The following is a 25,457-nucleotide window of genomic DNA, read 5'->3' as shown; positions in this document are numbered from 1 at the left end:
GCCCAGGCGGGAGGATCACTTGACCAGGATTTCGAGGTTAAGGTGAACTGCGCTCCAGCCTGGGCAACAGGGCAACACTCTGTCTCTAAAAAGAAAAGACAATTTAAACCCTTTACGTGCATACCAAATCTTATACCAGAAGGAAAACTGGTCTCGAGCTCCGTGTGAGCTCCCTGGGGCCCGCCGGGACGGGGTTGGCACAGCCGGACCTGCGGCACTAGTTCTGGCCGGGCGCTGTGGGATCTGCAGGGGACCATAGGATGCTGTGGCGCGGCGGGCTGAGATTGGCGGAGAAGCGGCCACATGCCTGCCGAGCTACTGAGAAGGCGAGCGGAGGTGCACCCCGCCCGCCCGCCCGCCGCGGGAACCGCAGGTTGAGGCGCCGGGCGCGCGAAGACTCAGCTGCCCCGCCCACCAAGGGCGCGTCGGTACTCGGCCGCCGCCTCTGGGCTGGCAGCCGCCACCGCGCCGCGCTCCCATTGGTGCCCGGCGGTGACGCGGCCGAGCGGGCCGGGGCTGCCTGGTCCGTAGGCGGGCGCGAGGAGCCGGGGCCGGGCGCGCGGCTGATGAAACCTGGCGCCGGATTCCGCCAGTCCTCCGCGCCCATTCAGTCAGCGCGGGCAGGTGTGAGCCCCGGGTCAACCGCGAGCAGCGGGTCCAACCGCCTGGCAGGCGCGCACGCGGCCACCGGCTCCCGCTAACCGCAGCCTCCACTCCTCTCCCCGCGCGCCGCGCCCCCGCCCCGCCCAGTCTCCCCGGCCGAGCGTCCGTTGGTCCTTGAGCGCGTCCGACTGTCTGTCCGTCCACTGTCCTGCCGGAGCCCCGCCGCCGCCGCCGGCTCGGTGAGTGCCCGGCCCCCGCCAACGCAGGGGGCAGCTCCTTGGGCCCGGGTTATCACGAAGGCGGCCCTGGCTCCGCGTGGGGCCGCGGGAGGGCGGCGCGGGAGTGGCGAGGGCCCCCGCGCCGGGAGCGCTGCCATTCTCCGGGAAGGGCCAGGACCTGGACAGGGCGGGCCCTGGGGTGGGCGCGCGGGGCCGGTGCCCATGCGGCTGTCGCCTCCACGGAGTCCATTTTGGCTCCTTGAAGCCGCGGCGTGGTGTATGATGCAACACCGAGTGAGTAAACGTGGGCGACCTGGCGATGCCCGCCCCGCGCGCCTGTCCGGGGACCCGCGCGCCGCTACGCACCGGGTGGTCGGGGTGGGTAGGCGGGCGGCGGGCGCGCTGGCCAGCCCGGGAGGCATCCGGAGCCTGCTGGCAGCGAGGAGACCTTCCCTTACATGGCGCGGTGCAGAGCACCCCGCCCCGCCACGAGGTCCGGGGATGTGTCATCAGCCTTGGGTGGGGACCCTGCCCGGCCGCCCGGAGGGTGGTCCTGCGGCAGGTGGCCCGCCCGGGGACTCTGCCGCCATCCCCGCCTGGTGGTCGCCCTGACCTAGAGCACCTAGCCCTCCGCTGGTCCCTAGAACCCGGGACGCGCCGCCTGCACCTCTCGTCTGGGTCCCCAAGATTGCTTCGAGGAAGTCTCCCCTAGGTGGGCTTCTTTGTGACCCAGTGTGGCCTGAAAAGGCCGGGTTCCTCAGGCCCTCCACATGGTTTGGAGTGAGAGGAAGTTCTTCCGCCTTTGCAGAGACACCGTATTCTCAGGGTGTTCCCTTCTGCGTAGTAGAAAACTTCCCGGGCATGGGCAGGTCACAGTCATTCTAAAACCTGCGTGTACACAGAGCGGCAGCTGCGCGGTAGTACTACAACGGCCTGTTGGTTCAGCTCCTGACCCTTTCCAGGGGATGGGGGACCCAGATAGCAGTTGTGTTTGACTTGTGTGACTGGAAGAGTCAGACATGTGCCTTCAGGAAAAAAAATAAATAACCTGCATTTCCCAATACTCACGTCATCACCGCCATGCCCTCATGTGTTGGGTTTTAGTCCAGACATAGTTACCAGATGGTTGGGATTTCAATCCCAGGTGTATCTCCCTAAAAAATGTGCCTTTTATTTTCCATTCGACTAGTAGAATTGTGTATGTCGGCCTCTGGCTGAATGCCCTAATTGTATTTAATTCGAATTATAATTTATTTGGGATTTTTCTTAATATTTCTTGCCCTTTATGTTTGTTTCAGATAATAGGAAACCATGAAACATTTATTCCTCTGGTATTTTTAGTTGGTGTCAGTGGAAATTATCATGATTTTTATATGAACACACCTTCCTGTTATTAAAACAAAAGGTCTTATTTAAGTCACACGAACAGAATAGAAACTTAGGGGAAAAGTCAACAATAGGTTAAAATGGTTTTAAAAATAAGTTTAGCATATTACGATCACATTTAATTATTATAAAGGTAAAATTCAAAGGATGTCAAAGGAGTTTTGAGTAAAGAGGATAGGGCTTAATAAGTGGATCAGAAATGTACTCCCTTGTCTGGGTCTGGATCCTAGAGCCACGTGCTTCTGTGCATATGATTACTTGCTTTAGGTGAAAAAAAAAAAGGCTTGAAAGACAAGGTTGTTGACTTCAGGGAGTTTCAATTTTCTGTTTGGTAGAAAAACTCATTCTTTGATGGAATTAAATACATGTTGATTGATTACACTGGTCTGTAGTTTATTTTAACCCAAGTCCATACAAATAGGTAATTATGTTGGAGGGCTCAGAATTATGTCCAATTAAATTAATCCTTTCTCATTATCAACCATGTATTTGGAGAGATTGCTGTTATTCCGAGGGACAAATTTGAAATGTGAATAAGTGCATCCTTGTTATGGAGAAAAATATTTTTTTCCCTCTAAACCTTGGAGATACTTGGGTCTCGGAGTTATCTCTTCCAGAGGCATCTTCAGAGATGCCTGTCACTCCACCTGCCTCTTGGTCCTCACTCCAAGCAAGACCTTCCGATGGGTTGTGGTGTTTTTCTGTATAGTTGGGCCCTACAGACCTGGACAGATTTTAAAGCAGATCCAATAAGATTGGCCGGTGGATTCATGGAGGGTGAGAAAGGTCAAATATGACTCCAAGCACATCAGAGTTGCTGTATTAATGAGATGGGAAGGCTGAGCAAAGAACCTGTTGGATGGAAGAGGGACTTTTTGAAAGTCACAACTGCCCTTTTTAGAACTCTCATCCCCAGGGTCAGGGCTAGAAGACGTATCTTCTTGGAGCCCCTCTCAGGTGCCTGCCTGTGTGTTGCAGCCAGCCGTCCAGGGTGCTGGCGTCCTTCCCCTTCACCTAGCCTTACTGGCTCCTCTCGCCAAATCTGGGGGGTCTCTTCAACCTCTGGCTCCTTGCTGCCCATGGCCTCCCTTTGCTCCTCTGCCACCTTCTAGTGGGCCGCCTGGCGGTGGGCTTGTCCTGTGGAATGGGGACCCTCTAAACATGGGGTTCAAAGGTCCTGGGATATTCCTGGATCATCAGGACATCTGCCTCCTCTCGGGTTTCCCAGGCCTTGGGTGGGGAGGCATCAGATCCCTGGCCAACCTGCTGTCCAGCCCAGGGTTTGGACCTCTCTTCCAGTGAGGGAACAGAGTAGTAGCTTCATTTGTGGCAGATTACCTGTCTTGTGATAAACTTTAGTGGCCTCCCTTTCTGTTTTGTCATAATCTGCCTCCTCCCCCACCCCCATACCCAACTGCAAAGCAGCCTGGAAAATAACCACCCCTGTGGTTCAGTGTGGGTCATGATCTGTCAAGCCAGGTTTAGTGCATTTGCCAAATGGAATTACCAGAAGGATGGGCATAAAACTGGGAAAGTGATTTGGTGGCTTGCTAGCCGTGTTCATTTCTCTCCCAAGGCATTCGTTCAGATGTGCAGCATTGGCAGACCCGGGGGATGCCGTTTACCTGGCCCGTTGGTCAGGATTTGGTCATCCCAGGAACATGGACCAGATTCTGGCTGGTCTGCGGTTTGCCCCTCCTGCCACACCCAGTGGTTTTCATTGAGCTTTTTTCATCTAATTATTGTCAGAAACAGTGGGGAATGGCAGGTATTGCATTTGGTGAACGCACTGGATAATGGAGCCAGAGCCGTGTGACTGAGGGAAGAGGCCTTCACAGCTTCAATGCAGAATGGGATGATTATCTGCCTTGAAACGAAGGATGCTGCTTTGAGGAACTGAGGGGAGTCAGGACCAATACTGGGAACAGCACTGCTCCTGGCTTCTGGAATCCTGGCTTTGCTTCTCTCTGAGGTAATTTAGACTTCCTGAACCTTCTACACTGGCTCCGTCTGTGTATTGGGAGAGCCTGTCCCTCTCAGCCTCACAGTGGTGAAGTTAGGAAGCATGGAGTCCATAGTGTTCTTTGAAAGAATAAAGGCACCAAGTCCATGCATTTAAATTTATCTCTTGAGATCAGTCCTTTTGTTAGCAGCCTGCAGTTCTGACCGTGGCAACCGAAAGTCAAGAGCAAGGAAACCTGGGGGTTTATTTGGAGGTGGGAGAGGAGGCCCCTTCTTCTAGTAGGACTGTGTGTGGCTACATTGTCTTTCCAGTTTTTTTCTGATTGTCCCCTTGCCCCTCCCTTTCCTGGGGGCACAGAGGGCATGGCAGTTTTGTTTCCTAGCTTTCCATATTCCTACTGCAGTGCTTTCTTCAGAATATTTGTTCAGATCGGGTTCTTGGCTGTGAGGACAACCAGCTGCTTTCCTGTTTCTTTAGAAGTGGATCCCCGTGTCCTGCACAGTGAGTTCTGTGTTGTAGAGACCACCTAGCAGTGGTGACTCCGGGAGTGGCCTCAGCTCGATGTGGGGCCTCTGCAACATGAGGTTATGGGGCCTCTACGCTGTGGGGTCGAATGAGACGTCATGACCGCTGCTGGCGGAAAGAGCAGAGCCCCAGAGTGGGTTCCACTTCTGCGATAAGTGTTTTTTCTGATAGTCCTTGGAACCACATTTAAATTCTTTTTCATATTGTTTGCATAATAATTGACTTCTAGTGCCTACCTTATAGGACTGAGAGGATTTAAATGAGATAATCCATGCTATGGATTTAACACAGCCTCTGGCACAAGTCTAAATGTTGCATATAAGGGTTAACTATTATACTGGAAAGAAGGCTCAGTTCCTTGATTTTAGGCGTGGGAGAAATATATATATCTATGTGTATATGGATATATATATATTTTTTTGAGAGAGGGTCACGCTCTGTCACTCAGGCTGGAGTGCAGTGGTGCAGTCACAGCTTGTGTAGCCTTTACCTCCTGGGATCAAGTGATCCTCCACCTCAGCCTCTCCGGTACCTGGAACCACAGGTATGTACCACCACACCCGGCTAATTTTTATTTTTTGGTAGAGGAGGGATCTCATTATGTTGCCCAGGCTGGTCTCAAACTCCTGGCCTCAAGTGATCCGCCTGCCTTGCCTCTCTAAAGTGCTAGGTTTACAGTCGTGAGCCACTTAGCCTGGCCCTGAGAAAAATAATTTTTATAACAACTTCATTTCGCTCTCTCATTTTACCAAGGCATTAAAATGTTGTGCTCTTTCCTTGGGTTTGTGTTTGAATTAGAAGGGGCACACATAGTCCCAGGGTGCTGAAGGAGGGATGTGGGCCTCTGAGGCATCTGCTGACAGGTTCACCATCTCATCTGGTCCTAGGTCTGAGGGAAGGAACAATAGTCTCTGGGCTGTTTTGACTCTGACTGCCTGGATGGACTTGAAGCCATCTCTCTTTGGGATCCTGGTGTCCCCCTGGCCATGGGGTGCAGGTTTGCTTAGGTCTCAGACCCACACAGCTTGGGCTTGGTGACTCCTAGGACTCCTGGGAAACAGAGCTCACAGCCCCTTTCTTAGTGTTTGCTGTATGTGTATGTGTGTGTGTTTGGTGGGAGGCAGGACGGGAGTGACTGCCCTAGCTATAGTCATCCTAAACATTTTGTTCAAATTACTCTGAAGACCTTGGGTTTTAGAAAAAGCAAAGCTGAGAAGCTGAAACTCTGGGCCGTGCGTTTCCCACCTCACTCATCCCGTGCTTGTGTCAGTAGGATAGGATGCCTCCACACAGGGCGGGGTGGTGGGGGACACCCACCGGGGGGCAGCAGTGAGAAGGCAGGGGCTCACCTCCCCACAAAGTGGCTGGAGTTGATCTGTTACGGATGTCTTCGGAGTGTCCTTCTCTGCATCTTGTCTGCCTACCAAGTGCCATTAGCTAAAGTCTCTTAGACTAAGTAGGAAGGAAGGGAGGGGCCCCGGGGCTAGGTAAGATCAATCCTTGCAAGCATTTATTTCATGCTCAGCATGTACTCTACGCTTTATCTATGTTTCATTTGAGTCCTCCCAGCCACCCAGTGAGGTCGGCCCTTCTGCTTTGACTGATGGGGGGAGGGAGGCAGGTGGCCCATGGGCACACAGGTAGGCAGTCAGCGGCCGAGTGAAGATTGGAACCTAGATATCTGCCTTTACCTGGACTCCAGCCTGTCTCGGTATAGGCCTGGTCTGGCCTGCCCTGTGTGAGTAGGAGGCAGACAGATCTGAAGCCCATCTGCCTGTGTCCCTCTGTTTCTGGCTGAGTCCAAGTGGTTCTGGCACTGGTCACGCGCCCCAACGCTGGATGGCGCCCTGCCTCCCCTCTCTTTGCCCTGATTTCCCTCTGCTGTCTCTGAACGCAGGTCTTCCCCCTCCCAAGTCCAGGCGTCTGGCACAGCTGGAGCCCTGGGGTCCCTGGGGCAGCTGTGCTGGGACGTGGCCAGTGTCAGGAGCCAGTGTGTATGACAGAGGCTGGGCTGCATTCTTTTTGGGTCAGTAGTTTGGCATTTACATCACCAGCCTTTGGCTGGATGCAATGCCTCCTGCCCAGACCACAAGGTTGCTTTGTCTGATTTATCACCATCCAGCCATGCCCACACTCCACCTCCATCTCCACCTGGGGAGACCCCGTTGCAGGGGGTCTTGTGGGAACCAGAGACTGTTCATAGGGGAAAGTCAGCTTCCTTTTGTGTATTCCATCCTTCTTAAGGCCAGTGGCCTCTGTCGTCCTGCCCTTGGCTTGGCTTTGATGATTTCTACAATATCTTGCAGAGGTGCCGCCTTTCCATAGAGGATGCTTCTTTAACACTCTCAGAGAGCCGGGGGCAGGAGCTGTCCACACCAGGGCCTGCAGCGAGGGCCTGTCTTCCCCAAAGTGACTTGGGAGTGTCTTCCTGGCCCGCAGCTTTTCCACAGTGTCAGGGACACCTCCTGCCCTCCCTTGGGACGAGGCCTGGTCCAGGAGCTGGGGCATTAGGGTGCAGTTTCTGGGACCCCATGGAGGTCCCCTGGGAAAGACTGGCAATTAGAGTTAGGAAAACTCTTCCCTAACCCTTTTTGCCCTTCTCCTTTTCCCCTTTTCTTTTTCAGCAGTTTTTGGATAACATTTCAAAGTTAAAAGTTACAGAGGCCAGGCATGGTGGCTTACACCTGTAATCCCAGCATTTTGGGAGGCTGAGGCAAACAGATCACTTGAGGCCAGGAGTTTGAGACCAGCCCTGGCCAACATGGTGAAACTCATGTCTACTAAAAATACAAGAGTTAGCCAGGTGTTGGTAGCACATGCCTGCAGTCACAGCTACTTGGGAGGCTGAGACACAGGAGTCACTTGAACCTGGGAGGCGGAGGTTTCAGTGAGCTGAGATCACACCACTGCACTCCAGCCTGGGTGACAGAGGAAGATGCTATCTCAAAAAAAAAAAAAAAAAGAAAAGAAAAGTTGCAGGAGTGCAAGGAACCTCCTGAGTACCCTCTTCTCAGATGTGCAAGTGGTTTATGTTTTGCCTCCTCCTATTCTCTCTCCACCCACACACAAACTCACATGCACACAGACATATACATTTTTTCTGAACCATTTGAGAGTAAGCTGAAGATATCATGCCTTTTTATTTGCTCTCTGTACTTCGGTGTATATTTCCTAAGAACAAGGACCTTCTCGCATATAACCATGGTACGATAGCAAAGTCAGATTGCTAGACAGTCCATATTCAACTTGCAGTCGTCCACATAATGTCCTTTATAGCTAGGTATTTTTGGGGAAGGAGTTGTGCAGTGTAGGGGTTCTTTCAAAAAAGCTGTAGTCTAATTTTCTACCTCATGAGCCTTTTTAAGAAAAAATGTTTCTAAAAGTTAGAATGCTTTGTTGTGGAAATTTTGGAAACTGCAGAAAATTAAAAGAAGGAGAAAATAAAAACCATTCATAATTCCAGTTCAGAGGCTGAGTAATCAACCAGAAAGGTGGTGGGAAGACTTTCTCAGCTCCTTCAGCTCTGGTGACCTGGCCACGCAGTCCCGTGGTCCCTCTACCACCCACACACCAGGCAGGAGCCCCGCAGTGGAGTCCTGGGGCTGTGGGAGGAGCCGGCCCTGTCTGGAGCTGACGGGCTTTCATGCTCCTGCCCACCCCTTGGGCAGGTGCCCACCGAGCAGGCGGACTTAACCAGCCTTGGTGGTGCCTTTGTGGTGCATATCCTCCGGGTGGGGAAGGGTGGAGATTGTTAATAAATATCCAGAACTTGTTTGAGACTTGAAAAGAAATGTTGCAGGCCCACTCTTGTCTGGTCTATACCCCTTGCTTCCTGGACTTGGCAGAGGTTAAGGATGGGGCCTGGAGCCCGATTGAGGGAAACAGCACTGGCCCCGTGTCAGTGACCTCTTGGGTGCTTCATGCGGTTGCTAGACTTGCCTTTTAATAAGCCTCTTGGCCCCTACCAGTGGGCTACAGAAGAAATAAAATGTGAAATTTTACCATGTGAAGTTTGCTGTTTGCTGATGACTGTGCGTCTCATAAGTTCCTAGGGAAAGGTTTTAAAACTGGTGCAGAGAGTGAAGTTTGGATCTCACGTCTCTGCTTTGTCTGCTTAGGCGGTCCCTTCGTCATAACAGCTGTAAGAGTGGCTCTCCCATTTCCTCACCCAGGAGGGGTCTTTGCTAAGCGAGTCTGGTGTCTGGAAGGATTTTGTTCTTAGAAGCTACTACGTCATTGTCCTCAGCTCCCCATCGTTTGTATCTCAGTTTCCCTGAGCTGTAGGTCTACATTATGTGTGAAAATGGGCCTCTGAAGGTCATGATCAAAAGCCTTGAGTATTTTTCCATGTGTTTGTTTTTTCTGCTCCGGCCCCAGACCCTCTCCTTGAAGGAGCTGGCCTTGAGAGTGACTTCGGTGGGCAGCCGCCCAGACTCCACACACCCCGCTGAGTCCACGTAACGCCCAACCTGGACAGGCCAGAGCTGAAGGGCTACTCTTCAAAGAAACCCTTTGAAGTGCAAACATTTCCTTTCCTGAAAAGAAGGGAAATTGAAATGAAAACGTATTGTTCTGTGCGGACAATGTTCTCTTCGATCAAAGAGGGAGTGGGGCTTATAAAGGGAGATGCACAAATTAGAGCTTGATGTGGCCAGTGGTGTGGACGTGAATATTCATCCCTGTGGAGGAAAATAGTGGGGTCTCTGACATTCGTAAGACTGTATTTTCCTTTTTTTTCTTCTTTTTCCTTAAGGCTCTGAATCTAGGTCTAACGTTCTATTTCATGATGTCTCTCCTTTGTGTTTTTATCTTGTGGTAAGCATTTGGGAGTGTCTTTCAGTCAATCATGATACCATTTCCATGTTAGAATATTATGTAGCCAGTAAGAATGGTGTTTTCAGAGAACATTTGATTTTATGGGAGAAACTTTAATGTTAAAAGTGAAACCATCTGGGTGCAGTGTTCCATATTCGGTGTTATCTTAATGAGATATTTGTATTTGCACAGAAAGAAAAAATTGGTAAAATTGGACTTTGTTTTTCTCACTCAGTGTTTGTGGCACCTAAAATAGTGCTCAACAAATATTTATTGAATGATTATTTTTATAATGAGTAAAACTGTTTTTAAAGGAGGAATGTCTTTGAGCTAATGTTTTGGCAGGTGGGTGGGACAATACATTATTTTAAGTTTCTGTTGTCATTTTGCCCTGGCAGCTCAGTTCCGGTTGATTTGGTTCTTTGGTACACATATGTACCCCACTTTGCACTTTGGTGCAAATTATACTGTGAATGGGTGACTTTGACATTTATATTTTTGGAAGAATCCGGTTCTACTGAAGTCAGAGTATCAGAAAGTTGCCTTTTTCCTAATGTTCCCAGATGGGGTAAAATTACAGCTTCTTCTTACTTACTCTGTAGTTAAGGAACCTTTGGGCCAGTTTGTCCTGTCCTGTGGTTGAGAATTTTTGCCTGATTTGCCCAAGGTTTCTCATCCTTGAGCATCCAAGGCTACCAACGTGCACTGTTCATATGTTGTCCTGGTTTCTAATGGATAGTTGTCTAAAAATGCAGCTTCCCATTCTTACCTGTACTGTAGGTTAGCTCGGAAGATGTCCATCCGTGGTCTCAGTGATCTTATCCAGGGAGGGTGACTGTCACAGCTGTCCTTTCCTCTCTGGTGAGATTGTTTCATTCCTCCTTCAGGCACTTGGGATTCAGAGCCCTGTTGACTGCCTCTTCTGTACTGTCAGCTTAGCACAGGATTCTGGAAGCCCGGTGCTGGGAAAGCCTTTCTCTGGGCTGTTTGGGATGGGGCTACTGGTTACACGCACACACTGGTACTCACTGGGTGTTCCTGAGGATGGCAGCTTTTAAACTTATTTGACTGCAGTCTACAATAAGACCTAAATTTACATTGTGATCAAGTACACACACAGAGGCACACATATTGATACATAGATTAAAATGACAATTTTTATGAAACAGTACTCAGTTTTGCTATCTGTGATACACTGAGATGATTTTTATTCTTTTCTATTTCATTACAAGAAAAATTCCTGGTGGCAACTTGGAGTTTGCGAAACACACTACGTTTAGACATATGAGCCACACCTCACCTGCAACTTCACCGCACTGTCCTGAATTTCATGTTCACTGCTAGCACCAGGGAATGGGAGTCAATTCTCCATCCAGACCAGTTAGGGCAAAGAAAGTTGAGGAGTCGAGGTTTCTTTCTGTGGTGATTTGAGAGTTTCTGACTGAAGGAGACATTATTCTCTGTGGTGATGCCCAAGAAGGTGAGTAGGTTTTCAGGGCAGATCTGTGTTAATTTCCCTGGTGTGGTTTGCTTATGCAAACTGGGGTATCTGTCCTTAGTTAACCTGACACACTGGTGTCCCAAAGGTGGCCTGGTCAGGCTGTATGTGAGTCTTTAGAAATGGGCCATACGTTTGTTAATTTCGGTGGTCTGATTTTCTTTGAGTTTATTTTATTCGGCGTGATATGACGAAGAACCTATCTGAAAGAGTTAAGGATTTTTGGGAAGAAGAGTGAGAAAACATACTCGTAGAAATGTTATTTTTTGACTAAATCTGATGGATTAAAATCGAATGGTGTTGAAACTATATTAACAATAGCAGCCGTACCATTAAATAGTTCTTCTTGAAAAGGTTGGATGGATTTTTGCTTAAGAAATGCTTGAATGTTTTTTTCTGTTTTTTCTTAGAAATTAAATGTCTTTTAGTCTGTGTGTATAATTCACAAAACAATTGTAAATCAAGGAAATTGACTCTGCCTAACAAGGATATAGTGACATAACAGAACTAGAACAAGATAAATGGCCTCATTTATTGAAACAATGTGCAAAAGTCTGTCCTTGTTCTTTGGAAGTTTCTTTTATTTACTATGCTTCTCAATAAAAATAAATTTGTTGTGAGAATTCAGAGTACTTACTTTACAGTATTCTTAAAAGTTCATATAGAAGTTACAAATATTGGCTGGGTGCGGTGGCTCACGCCTGTAATCCCAGCACTTTGGGAGACTAAGGCAGGCAGATCACCTGAGGTCAGGAGTTAGAGACCAGCCTGGCCAACATGGTGAAACCCCATCTCAACTAAAAATACAAAAAATTAGCTGGGTGTGGTGGTGCAGTACAGCTCCCGAGTAGCTGTAGTCCCAGCTACTCAGGAGGCTGAGGCAGGAGAATCGCTTGAGCCCAGGAGGTGGAGGTTGCAGTGAGACGAGATTGTGCCATTGCACTCCAGCCTGGGCAACAGAGTGAGACTCTGTCTCAAAAAGAAAAAAAAAAAACCGTTACAAATATTACCACCACCATTGTTGGTGTTTGAGAAGAAACCTCATGAACTTGATCTTATGCTGTTATATATGTTAATGTTTGAAATAAGTGATGACTCTGTTATTGCAAGTGTACCACACTTCCCCTGCAAATCTATAACCTCACAGTTTCAGCAGCTGGGTTTGTTTGTTTGTTTGTTTTAGGCATTTCTTTTTCAGATTGCTTTCTTTCCAGAGGGCAATCTTGGGAGAAATTAAGCAAGAGCATTCATTAGTTCTTTGAGTAATTTTATTGAACTGGGAAGAATGTCTGTCTTGCTGGTCTCAGAGTTGGATACAATTAGAGTTTTAGAAAATTATCAGATCTAATTTGTGCTGGGATTCAGGCCTAATTACTGAAAGACTCTGTGGTCTGGTGAGTCAAGGTGAGGGCATTGCTGTCTCATGTTTCTTGGGTGATTTGGTGTAGGGCAGTGCCCAGGGGAGGAGAAAGCTCTCTGCACAAATCCAAATCACTTTCCTGTGGCTCTTGGTTGCCCATGAGTGGTCCGGTGTGGAGCATCTGCAAGGGAGGTCTTGCTGAGTCAGCTTGCTCAGCGTTTGAGTTTCTGGAAGAGTTGCAGTCTACTAAGAGCTGCTGGCCTTGACCCACAGAGGTCCCAGCAAGAGTCTCTTTCCAGCAAAGGGTCCTGCTGTGTGAAGGAAGAAAGCACCATTCCGCCCTGGGGAGGCACTTGGGAGCAGGGACAGAGGGAAAGCATGGGCTTCTCCACACGGATGCTTTGTGGGAGCAAGCAATACTCCCTGTATCCAAACAAGCAGTGCCTCAGACATTTGAATTCTCTTACCTCTTCCTGGAATTGCCCTTGTCGCTAGACTTCCTTGAAGGAACGGAACCGTAGGGCACACTTTACTGTGCATGCGGGCACGGGTATGGGCTCCTTACAGTTCTGGGGTGGGGCCTGAAGGCCACATCGCTGCCAGGTCTAGACCTAACGAAGGGCCTGCACCTGAAGATGCAAGCTGTGTAAAATAAAAAGTCAAATCTGAGGACAAGACTAACTGGAGCGTATTGTTTCTGGAAACGCAGCACACACAGCAGGACACGTTTCCATTGTACTTGTGTACGTTGGGTGCATTTTGTAACGTGCCTGTTCATTATGACTGTTACTCCTTCGTTGCTCTCTGAAGAGCATGTGGGTGGGCCGGGCGCGGTGACTCAAGCCTGTAATCCCAGCACTTTGGGAGGCCGAGGCGGGTGGATCACGAGGTCAGGAGATCGAGACCATCCTGGCTAACATGGTGAAACCCTGCCTCTACTAAAATACAAAACCAGCTGGGCGCGGGTGGCGGGCTCTGTAGTCCCAGCTACCGAGGCTGAGGCGGAGAATGGCATGAACCCTCGGGAGGCGAGCTTGCAGTGAGCCAGATTGCACCTCACTGCACTCCAGCCTGGCGATACAGTGAGAGACTCCGGCTCAAAAAAAAAAAAAAAAAAAAAAAGAGCATGTGGGTGGATAAGATCATATGGGTTGGGCAGAAGTGGCAGTAGGGGCAGGCAGTAAGGATGGGGAAAAGGAACGCATCTCAGCAAGTGTGCAAGTTAAGTACTTGGCATGATGTAATGGTGCCTTTCATATCCTAAAGATCATACTGTGGGTATCTTTGAACTGTCTAGACCAATACATGCATATAGATCCTCCCCCGGGGATCTCCTGAAATGCAAGTTCTGATTTGGTAGCTTAGGGAGTGGGTCTGAGAGATTGCATTTCTAACCAGCTCTCAGGGTCACTTGGAGTAGCAAGCACCTCCAAAGCTGCTGGAACCTGGGACAACTGCAGGGAGACCTGAGCTGCCCATTAGACCACATCTCCCTGAGGGTCTGGGATGCATGTGTCTTTGTGCCTCCTGTACCAAGGGCAGTGCCAGGTATGAAGTAGATGCTCAAACTGATCTCTTCAACTGAACTGAAGAGGCTGCTGTCCCAGAGCCCATTTGCTTTAGTGGCCTTGGGACGGCAGGGGTGTGGTGATCCAGTGATAGCCTGTGCACTCATTTCAGCCCAGCTTGGTTATTGCTTTACAGCCATCTGCAGATAGGTTGTGCGGATTTGGCAGCAGAAGTGGGGCTCCTGGCACCGGCAAGGAGTGATAGCCGAGGGCTTGGCAGTGAGGACAAGGACAGAACACCCACAGAAGAGAGGCAAGAACTCAGTAACCACCACCGTCTGGGATAATTAGCCGAGTGGCAAGCAGCCCTCCTCATTTCAGGAGGTCTGTGTTGTACACCCACATGCAACTCTGTGCCTCAGTTTCCTCATTTGAAAAATGGAGAAACTTACAGTCTCCCGTTGTAGGTTATATTAAGGATTGAAGCTTTTAGCGCCTTGCCAGGCTTAGCATGAGAGTGCAATAAATGTGAGTTGTAATGAGGACTGGTGTGTAAAGGGTTACGCCCCAGCCTTCAGGGAGGTATCTCCCAGAAGAAAAATCCCATTCCTGAGGCTGCACATAAATGTGTTGGTATTTTGCTGCTAAAAGAGTAGGTGTAAATTAACATGCAAAGTGATTCCCCCAGAAGGCTGGGGGTGGCGAAATGGGCGAAGGGGAGGTTGCTACTTGTTCCTCATCCTCAGGAAATTCTTAACAGAAGAGGCGGATGTCAGGAGCTTTCTAATTAACAGGCGGGTGAGAGGGGAGATGAACCTGTCTCTGGGGTGCGCCTCAGGGGCAGGCATGCGCTGCCAGCGCTGGCGCTGGGGCGAAGTTCCAGGGACCCTTGCCCGTAAGACCTTAAACCAGAGTGCCACTTAGAGGGGACAGCGCACACTTGGATGCGTGCTCTGGTGTTTAACCCTCTTTGCAACTTACTTATGTTTGGTTCTTCAAAAGTCTTAGAAGTGGCTGGCTAAAGGTAACGGGGTGCTGAGGCATGGCTCCCACACATGTCTGTCACCCCAAAGGTGCTGGGCACGAGTACTGAGGGAAACCTTGGCTGTGTCTGACTTGTGTTTACTTCAGAGCTTTACGCCTAGCACATGGGTTTGCACAGGGACATTTAAAGTAAGAAAGAAGAGACTAGAGTAGATCGGTCTCTCGGGAGGCTTTGAAGGGGGCCCAAGCTTCTGTGTTTTACCGCAAATGCCTGTGGAAACTCCCAGAACATTCCTTGATCGAAATGGTTTTCTTGTACCTTCTCACAGGGGGAGAAGCAGGGGCGGGGGCGGGATGTCATGGGAATGGAGCGTTCTTAAGCTCAGTTGTATGTGATTTTTATTTCTCTCTGTTGCCTGGTTCATGAATTCATAAACTCCTTTAGAAGGCTGAAGAGTTCATTAGAAATATCCTATTTCTGTTAAACAGCAAGTAGAAACATGGCATTTACATTTTTCTTTAAAACTCAGAACTTGAGATCACTTATGTAAAATGTGAGGCAAGGCTGTCCCTTCTCCGGGAGGCTCTGGTGTTGGTGGGAATGGGGGGTTCAGGGGATCGAGGTTTAACCTGTGACCTTTGGTAGCTTTTGAATTTTTGAGCCATGTGTGTGTTGGCCTTTTGAAAATCCCATCATGGCATGCTTCTTTGGGGAAATCTGATTTTGTTTGTATGGTACGTCTTGCAGGAATGTAGAGGGTAGCTTTTAATCACCTTCTTAACGCTGTTCAGTCTCTAGAAACTGGCATATTATTCATCTGCCTCAGCAGGCGTTAAGATTAACAACATATTCCATGGGTGAAACTTTGCAGTTGGGCCCGGGAATGGTCTCTCTGCTTTATAGCACTCATCGCCTTGCTGGAGAGAGAAAATCAATCAGGTAAGGGGACATGTCTTGATTGTTCAGCACAGCAGCCGTGTGAGGAAATGAAGGCTTGTTTCCAGGTGGGAAAAAGGCCTGTGAAGGAGGAGGCTCTGCCAGCCATTGAAAGTGTGTTCTCCACATGTGTTTTTGTATTTTCTGGGCATGAAGAGGGGTAACATGGAACAGATCTCAAAAAGGGGGAGGCAGTTATGAAGGCACTGAGAAATAAATGTAGAAAAGCAGAGAGGAAACACGGTGTAGGAGTCCTGGACTCTTAACAGAGCTTGAAGTACCTAGGAGCCTGAGAACTCAGACATGTCCCCTCTGCTGTCCCCTCCTGCCTGGCCTCGGAAGTCCTCCTGGGGACTTACCACACTCGCTACATGGCAGTTCCCGGATGCCCTGGCCCCTCAGCAGTCACAGCCTGGAGGTAGAGAGACCTCCACCCCACCGGCTCAGCCATGGACTCATGTGATCCTGGGCCAGAGGCAGGCACTCCAGGCCGCATTTTTTGCCTTGGGGGTCTGAAGAGCTTGCACTAAGATGCTGCCCTCTGTGAGGTTTCCAGCCCTAAACGGGAAGTGAGGGACATTCCATGATTATGGATCCGCCAAAGAGCTCTGAGCGGTTCGGTGGCCATGCTGTGAAAGTGAACGTTGAGTGGGAACCACGCCATCAGATCTAGTAGGAACAAAGGGTCTGGTAGGAGGACGACGACAGAGACCTCTACTGAGAAGTGTCACTTTGCCTGTGTTAGCCCAGAAACATTGAGCAGGGCACCGGTTCGACCAGAAGGAACAGAATGGCTCTTGTAAAAATAAAAAGCACTTGGTACCAGCATCCATGTGGTCCACCAGGCTTGTGCCCCGTCAGAGGAATACTCTGGAGGAAATGGGCCATTCAGAATAGTGTGTTTCCAGTGCAGCTCTGGAAAGAGTGAGCAGTCGTGGACCAAACATTTCATGGTCTGATGAAAAGCTGGTGGATACTGGCCAGGTGCGATGGCACTTTGGAAGGCCAAGGCAGGTGGATCACCTGAGGTCAGGAGTTTGAGACCAGCCTAGCCAACTTGGTGAAACCCTGTCTCTAATAAAAATGTAAAAAAATTAGCCGGGCATGGTGGTATGTGCCTGCAGTTCCAGCTGCTCGGGAGGCTGAGGCAAGAGAATTGCTTGAACCCAGGAGGCGGAGGTTGCAGTGAACCGAGATTGCGCCACTGTGTTCCAGTCTGGGCAACAGAGCGAGACTCCATCTCAAAAAAAAAAAAATGCTAGTGAATGCTTATCCATTCATGACAGGGGCAGCCGTTTCCTGGTGTCAGATCCCTAGCCGCGGTGTCCTGTTGTGCGGGGCGCCTCAGGTGGAGTTTGGAATGTCGGGATAGGCCATGAGAAGTTTTAGTTCCATACTATCTCACCAGGGAGGAAGCCTGAGAGAAGTTATTTTTCAAAAGGATTAGTGAGCCATACACATCAAAATATATACAGGTTTCATCAAAGGAAAGAGACCCAGCTTGAATTGAGGATGAAGCATTTCCACAGCAGAGTCAGGCCGAAGCTCTGCGTCGAGATATCTAGAGAGAGCTGGCTGCTGCCTGAAAGGTTTCTTTCAGAAAACCCTTCGCGGTGGCACCACGTGTACTTGTTTCTCTTCTGCCCTCCTGAGAAACATACTTGTCCCCAGCGGAATGAAGAAAAGGCAAATTAAAAGATGTGTGAGAGAGAGAGTTCTTGCCTGCCGCCAGATCCCGCCTGCGGAGAGACGGGCAGGGCTGTGGAAAGAGGCCTCGGGTCTGAGAACAAGAGGACTCATTCAAGTCTGTGGCTTTTGACAGGCTGTGACAGGGAGCCGGCGTATTGAGGGATCGCTTTTCCAGCATTGGTGGATCCTTAGTGGACTTGGAGCTCTCAGGGTACCCAGTGAAAAGGCACCAGGCCAGAGCTCCCCGGGGTGTCTGGTTGACCCAGTAGCTTGCCGTGTCCTCTCCAGGAAGAAATAGTTGAGAGTGGATTGTGCCAGATTCGCATTCCTCTCCGCAGCCCCTCCAAGGCTTCTCAGCCACGGCTGGACTCTGGGTAGACTCAGCTGGGGACAGACGGTGGACACCTGGCACCTCTCCTGGGCCTCACAACGTTTGTCCAAGGTCCTTTAGGTTTGTCTTAGCAGATGTGATCCTGCCGATGACAGGGTATTCTTATTTACACTTGCAGATGTGTGTGTATTAAAATAACATGCCCTTGGATTGAATAGAGCACATTCAGCTGTGCCACTGAGTTCACGTAAGGTTTGCAGTAGGACAAAGGATGGCAAAGAGTTCGATCTGCAAAAAAAAAACCAAAAAAAAACTTCAGTTGTGCAGCCCAAGTTCAGATGTCTTAAATATATGCTGTCCGGATAGAAATCTGAGAAGGATTGTGCTATAGGAGAGGGGAAATCTCATTTGCCAGCCCCCAAGAAGCCTTGGCTTTTGTTTGGGGACAGCAAGGACTTCCTAAGAGGGTTGACTGAAAGATCCCGAAGATGAGAGTAAGAGATGCCCTCAGCGTCTCCAATGCCACAGGCCACAGCGAGGAGAACCACAGACTTAGTGACCAGCTCTAGAAGTCAGCATGTGTTCCTTGTCAGAACTGGCAAATGTTTTAGAATAAATGAAAAGCAAATAGGGCTTTCCATAGCTGGTGACAAACTGACCCAAGCAGAGGAGTGGAGGAGGAGAGGGTCTTGGGGTCCAGAAGAACGTGGTTCTCTGTGGTTGCCCGGCACGCCAGGGCTAGCAGTGCTTGGGGTGATCACAAATCTTTTGCAAATGCTATCATGGGACGTGCCGGCCCACAAAGCCTGCTTTGTGAGCTCCTCCAAAGACAGGACACTCGGCCAGTGGCGACTAAGGTTGACCAAGATGTTATTTCTTGTGATCTTAGCTCTCCAAATACAGGCTCTGTGGCATTTCAGCGAGGAGCAGGACAACTTGGTGGCCAAGAGGTCCATCAGAGATGCCTGGCATGCATTCTGCACGTCACTGTAAAGCAAGTTGCAGCCCCAGCACGGACACAAACCTCTTGGAGCCAAAGTTCAGATTTCCCTGTTCTCTCCAGTGTGTGTTTCCCACCTGTCCCCCTTTACTTGGGACTTCCCAGAGCCACACGCCCAGGAGACACTGCTACCCTTCAGTTAGTGTCACTTCTCCTGCACTGGGCACCCAGCTTCCTCCACAGCCTCACCAATCCCCGCACCAACGAGGTACTTGGAGCTGACTTGTGCATTTGGCTCCAACTGTGGGAGCCTGCTGAATCTGGCGCCTGGCTCTGGCTCACCCTGACCCAGTTAGGTGGGAGTTCAGAGTCAGAGCTGGATGCCAGCCCGGCCACCAGCATGAGGTGTGGAGAAAAGCCCCAGACACATTCAGCAACAAAGTGGCTGGGAGAGAAGGTGGCTGTCGAGGTGCAGGGAGAGGAAGCCCCTGCCCCATCCAACCATTGAGTTCACTGTACCTTTTGCTCATTCAAGCTACAGTGAAAGACCTTATGCCAAATTTCATTTGAATTTTAGAACCGACCTTGTGTTTCACTGCAGATAAAGCAATTTGTAAACTTCTGTATTGGCATTTAAATTGAGGTGATTAAAAAAAGACAACCAGCGAATGGAGGTGACAGGCTCGGGCCAGGGCCCTTCTCCCGGTCTACCTGAATGGGAAGTGAGAGGAGCAGAGGTGTTGGCACCAGACAGACTTGGGTTCTAGCCTGGTCTCTGGTGCTGACCGGCTGTAGGAACCTGCTCCAGGCCTTCCTCTGCCCACTCGCCAGGTGCCGTGTTCCAGGGTATCTGAGAACTGAGGCAGTGGCTGGCCAGTTCTCAGTACAGAGCTGCACATTTATCAGTTGGGCAGCAGTTACCAGTTTCCTTTTTTTTCCTCCTCATTCTTTCATTTCGTTTTAAATGGCACTAGAGATGGTGCATCTGTTGTCCTGGAAGCCCACAGGGCCCTCGGAACAAAGCTCCTCAGCAAATGAACAGACCAAGTGGACCATTGGGATGGCCCAGACATCCTGTCCTGTCCCCTCCTTCTCTCACTTTCTGCAGCTCCACCAAGTATAGGTTTGATTTGAACTTTGTACTGTTGGTGTCAGCCTTTGGAACGTAGGGAGGGTGTATGACGCTGAGAAACGGTGATATAATGCAAGTAACAGATTCCCAATTTCAACAGCATGTCAGTCGCATTACCTAGTTCTCTGCTGTTAGAAAACTGTTCAGTCTTATCTGAATATAGTTTGTGTGGTTCTTCCTACCTGCGGGAAGCTTTAAATTTCTTTTGTTTTCTTTCCTTTTTTTTTTTTTTTTTTAGAGACAGGACCTCATACTGTTTTTTAATGATTAAGTGAATGACAGGGAACATCACACTTTTACCATCTATCTTCATCCCTTTGTAAACTAAGCTCCTACTCTTCTAAAACCGCTCGCAATTTCAATTTCCTGTCTCTTGAATTAGACAATCTCCTGATCTCTTCTCGGTCCTCCTAGAGGTCTCTCACATGCTGTACGTGAAGAAAGCCTCCTTCAACAGACCCAAAAAATGAGAGGATCTGTAGACAGGAATGGCCAACAGTATTAAATGTTTCACAGACACCGCAGGGGGTGATCGCAGCTGACTGCAGCCTTGACCTCCTGGGCTGAAGCAATCCTCCTGCCTCAGTCTCCTGAATAACTGGGACTACAGGTGCACACCACCACACCTGCTTAATATTTTAGAATAGTTTTTGTAGACACAGAGCCTTGCTATGTTCTCCAAGCTATTCTCAAACTCCTGGCCTCAGGGGATCCTCCCATTTCAGCCTCCTGGAGTGCTGGGATTATAGGCATGAGCTACCACACCTGGCCTAAATTTCTTGGTAACTCCACCAGTGCCGTGAGTTCATGTTCTTGTTCATGTGAGCACTAGGCAACATTAAGCATTGATATTTGGTGAAAATTAATAAAAAATGTACTTTCAGCTCTGAATGGGGAGCTCTGTAGGCCTTTCTGGAAGTCGCAGGGCAGGGGCAGATGACCACAGTGGGCACTCATGTCCCTCAAGCAGGGACAGAAATCTCTTTCTGTGGGCCAACTTTGAAAACGTTTGTACTGTATTGAAAACATAGACTACATTTGGAATCTAAACTTTTTAGACATTGGTATGAAAAACCTTTGGTTTAGTTTGTGCATAAACTTACTTTTAGGCTCACTCTTAACTGCGTCATAAACTACCTAAAAGTAGATATTTTAGGGGATTCAGGGGCACATTTGTTTTATTACAAGTGGTATTTAATAGCATATCCAAGAGCTAAATACACCTTTAGTTTAGACTCTTATTTAAGTTTGTAAATTCTAAAGTTGGGTCCTTTAGCACAATGGAAAGTTTGCAGAAACAAAACAAGTAAAGGTTTCTTTTTAAAAATTCATTGTGTACTGGGGATTTATCATACGTTAGAAGCAGTATACAGTACTTGGCTTTTAAAACTATATGTCTTCTTCTTTTTTTGTTGTTTGTGTTTACTGTTTTAAGAAGATCTCCCTGGGCATTCTTCCAGCACAGATCGAGAGAAATTGGCACTGGGTAGAATCATACTTTTATGTATAAGTAAGAAAATCATGGTGTTCTTAGATATTTGTTTACTTAAACGCTCCTGTAACTAAAGAACAGTTGCAGTGGTTACACAAAGGCCATAGAAAAAGTGCCTTCTGAACAAGATTAGCTTGAGCTTAGGAGGTGGCAGCTTTTCCTCTCTGCTTGATTTGTGTGAATCTTAGCATGTGCCTCATTAGGTGTTTTTGTTCATTTGTTTGACTTGGGCCCAGGACAGATACTTGTGATTTGTGCTGCAAATAATCCTCCACTGACAGACTCTTTAAAAAGTAAAGAATATTAGCTGCTCCAGTGAGTGCTACGAAATGTTAAGGTTTATCCTAGACCTTGGCTTTCCATTTTTGGATAAGATTTCAAATTTCAAAACAGGCTCTTTGAGAAGACAGCCCCCATCCATGTATTCATTTGTTCCACAGGTATCGGGTGAGCTCCTACAGGTGCTGGCACTGACCTTCCCAGGTTCTTGCCCTTGTGGGCCATAACTCCCTGGCATCATACAGGTAGAGTGATAGCACAGGCAGTTGGCCAAGAACCCTGTTTTTTAATGATGAAGTGAATGACAGAGAACGTCACACTTTTACCATCTATCTTCATCCCTTTGTAAACTAAGCTCCTACTCTTCTAAAACCGCTCGCAATTTCAATTTCCTGTCTCTTGAATTAGACGATCTCCTGATCTCTTCTCGGTCCTCACCCCCTGCGGTGTCTGTGAAACGTTTAATACTGTTGGCCATTCCTTTCTACAGATCCTCTCATTTTTTGGGTCTGTTGAACGAGGCTTTCTTCATGTGCAGCATGTGAGAGAGCTTGTCAAAGAACGGAGTCATTGCTTCTTAGCAGCTGGGTATGCAGAAATGCCTGTGGAAGTCAGAGCTCATGGTCTGCAGTTAGAAAGGTGCTGGGCGAAGGCGAGGTGTTCAGGCCTGAGGCCTGAACTGTCAGTACCCAACTAGGGTTACCAGGTTTAGCAATAAAAATACTGGACACCCAGTTAAATTTGAATTATAGACAAACAGTGGATCCTTTTTTTAGTATAACCTTTTTATACTAAAAAATTAGTTGTTGGCAATATTTGGGACATCATTGTGATATATTTGGGGCATACTTACATTAACCAATTATTGGTCATTCACATGAAATTTAGATTTAACTGGGCAGTCCTGTATTTGATCTGACAGCTCTTTGCTGAGCTACCATCGAGTCACATCGTCTTTTGTGGCTCCTGGTGCACTTTGAAAGGGGAGGATGTGGGCCTTAAGGCAGACACTCGGAGTCAGACATTCTGGTTTTAGAGAAGTCCGTCTGCCTTTGGACTCTAGAATTGCACCTCCCTGTCATTTGTGTGCTACTTCCTCCGTCGGCTCCCAGAGTGTGGTGTACCCCGCGATTCTGCTAACAGCTGCCTTCTTTTCTCCCAGGGATTTCACTCCCAGCAACACATGCCTCTGGGTGTGCTCCGCATCCAAGTTCCTCGTTTCAGATTCTCACATCCCCGACTGCTTGCCAGATAGTCCTCTCTGTTCTGCTGGACACAGGACATGTGGCAAGACTGCTTCTTGATCCGAGGATATTTTGACTGTCATTTACGAGTAAAAATATTTTATCAGATACATGTCATCACCGAAGAATTTTTTGATGACAAGATTGTCCTGATTGAACTTCAGTTTAAATCATTGTGTTTTTAGAGCACAGATAAACCATTTAAATTTTTCATGTTTCATGACATTATTCTCTCCAGGATAGATTATTTGCTATCTACATTTTCAAGAAAGGTTTCTTGTATGTACCAGCCACTTGTCTGTGGCAGATCTGATGGCTTTGGCTTCTGTCTCTGTTTCTCCTCGACCACTTATCCCTTCCAAGTTGAGTTTTCCTCCCTCGAATTGTACAGCTTTAGATGTTGGTTACCATGCTGAGTTGACCTTTGCGGTTGTGTGTGTTGGCTGCTTTTGCTTGGTGTGCTGAGAGCAGTCCCATGCAGGTTTCCCAGGGTCACCTTCCCTGCCCAGCGCTGGTCAACTATAGTGCTCGTGCCTGTGTTTTATGAGCTTCTGATCACTTTGTAGATTCCAAACTGGGGCAGAGAGCGACTGGGGGAGCCAGAGGGGTAGGGCTACAGTGTCTTAGTGAGGGCCACCCTTAGCTCACATTCAGTGCTTCCAAGTTTAGGATTTCAGAGTTACCTTGGGCTCATTCCCTTCATATTGATAACTGATGGCATCCGGCCAGTCCTTCCTTCCCTACCCCTCACACGGTCTTCTTCCTTTTCATTCTAGTCCCACGCCCTCATGCCGTGAGTCCTGAGTGTTTCTTCCCACCTCCTCACCCTCTGTCTTTCCAGCATTGTCCTGCGTGGCCTCTGTACTTTTTCTCCCCTGTTAGATTACACTGGCACCTACCCCTTTACACGGTGCCTGCCATTCTTGACAGCGTGTGCGTGGAGTAGAAAACCCAATGAGTGACTCTTGCGTGAAGCATCCTGGCTCTGCCCTGAGGGCTGGGGGAGCCCACACTGGTCCACTGGGCTTCTCTGGTGACAAGTGTGACTTGGTGTGGGACCAGGTGGCCCAGACAGCGTGTCGCACTCGGAGGTGTGCTTGGAACCCACAGGCGGCCTCTGCACCCTCACCACCTGCATTTTGGGGCAGTGTTATGCATGCCACAGGCAGCCTCAGACCTGGGCATTGGTGCCTCCTTGGCCACTGGCCATGAGGCCTCCTTCCCTTGTGACGTTTCACTTTGACCTTTCCTTTGAAGGTTTTTAAAGCAACACTGTACACGCAAAGGTCAACAAAGAAGAGTGGATGATAGGTGGACAGAAATGTAAGTTAAAAGGCAGGAAATGAGGCTGCTTAATACAAGCAGGTTGGAGGGGATGAGCAAAACAAAAAATGCCCTTGAAATGATGCTTTAATCATTTGTCTTTAGAAACGTAAAGCGGGACATGGAAAACAAACATTTCCATTCAATGTATACACAGTTTGCAAAACAAATAACTGGGCTTTGTGAGTGTCCAGACCTCCTGGAAGGAGGAAAGTGGCTCTGGACTGGGCAATCCTTTTCCGCCTGAGTTCAGAGTGGAAGACATTGGGAAAGCTGCCCCTCTGGTGGAATAAGTAAAGCAAAAGCCTTTCATTTCCTTAATGAAATGTAATGCTTCCAAATTTGGCCCAAAAGCCAAACTGAGATGAAAAGGCCTCTGGGTGGAACGGGACCATCCATGAGTGAGGACCCCCCAGCGGATGTCTGGTGGTCACTTCATTGCGATCTAGAAAGGCCACAGCCGTGGCCAACCCTCCACCACCCCGCATTCAGGCACTGCCAAGCGCTTTGGTGGTTGGTGCTATAGAGAACGGGACCTTTACATATGTAAATGTTCTAAAATTAAAATCGACCATAAAGTGTCATTATGTTATGCTTTTACAATTTCCCCATTTTGTTTCTGTTTTAAACAGTTTTAAGTCAATTTTAATATTTCTGGGCAGCAGCCCTCAAGTCTTCCACCATCTGAATCAGGGCAGATGAAAATAAGTCAAACGATAACCTTATTTTATTTTTTAAACTGTATATTTGTATAGTACGTTTTTGATTACAAAATACATTTTTTGCTATTTTAAGGGCAAAAACTGCAATTATTTTTGCATCAAGCTAATACTTTCATATGGTATGGCAAAAACAGGTGTCATTTTGGGTACTTAATGTTCACAGCACTTTATAAGTTGGTTACTAATGAGATGTCTTATACATTAAGAAACTAATAATAGTAATATAGTTGACATATAGCACATACTATGCACCAGGTGCTCTGCAGTGCTTTACATACATAAATTCATTGAAACCTCATCTTGCAAAGGAGAAAAGGGAAACTCATGAAATTAAATAACTTGCCCTTTTTTTTTTTTTGAGACAAAGTCTCTCTTTGTTGCTGAGACCCAAGTACAGTGGCATGACCATGGCTCACTGCTGCCTCTACCTCCCTAGGCTCAAGTGATCCTGCCATGTCAGCCTCCTTGGTTGCTGGGACTATAAGCACAAGCCACCATGCCTGGCTAA

At 48.5% G+C, this 25,457-nt stretch overlaps 1 protein-coding gene across 4 annotated transcripts in view; it reads left to right on the top strand.

The window, feature by feature from the left end:
• The first annotated feature begins 531 nt into the window (after nucleotides 1-531).
• The window catches only part of SLC7A1 (solute carrier family 7 member 1), an 84,752-nt gene continuing 59,826 nt past the window's right edge, over nucleotides 532-25,457 (top strand). The window contains exon 1 of one of the 4 annotated variants that reach the window (XM_009191714.4): nucleotides 532-842. The gene's annotated coding sequence lies outside the window, so the exon portion shown is untranslated. Of the gene's footprint in view, nucleotides 843-1,042; nucleotides 1,116-1,269; nucleotides 1,315-7,625; nucleotides 9,408-25,457 lie in introns of those variants that run through there. The other 3 variants (XM_009191715.3, XM_031655702.1, XM_009191713.4) reach the window with 3 other exon arrangements.

The sequence above is a fragment of the Papio anubis genome, chromosome 15, assembly GCF_008728515.1.
Source record: "Papio anubis isolate 15944 chromosome 15, Panubis1.0, whole genome shotgun sequence".
NCBI lineage: Eukaryota > Metazoa > Chordata > Mammalia > Primates > Cercopithecidae > Papio > Papio anubis.
This window is presented reverse-complemented; position numbering and strand designations above follow the sequence as displayed.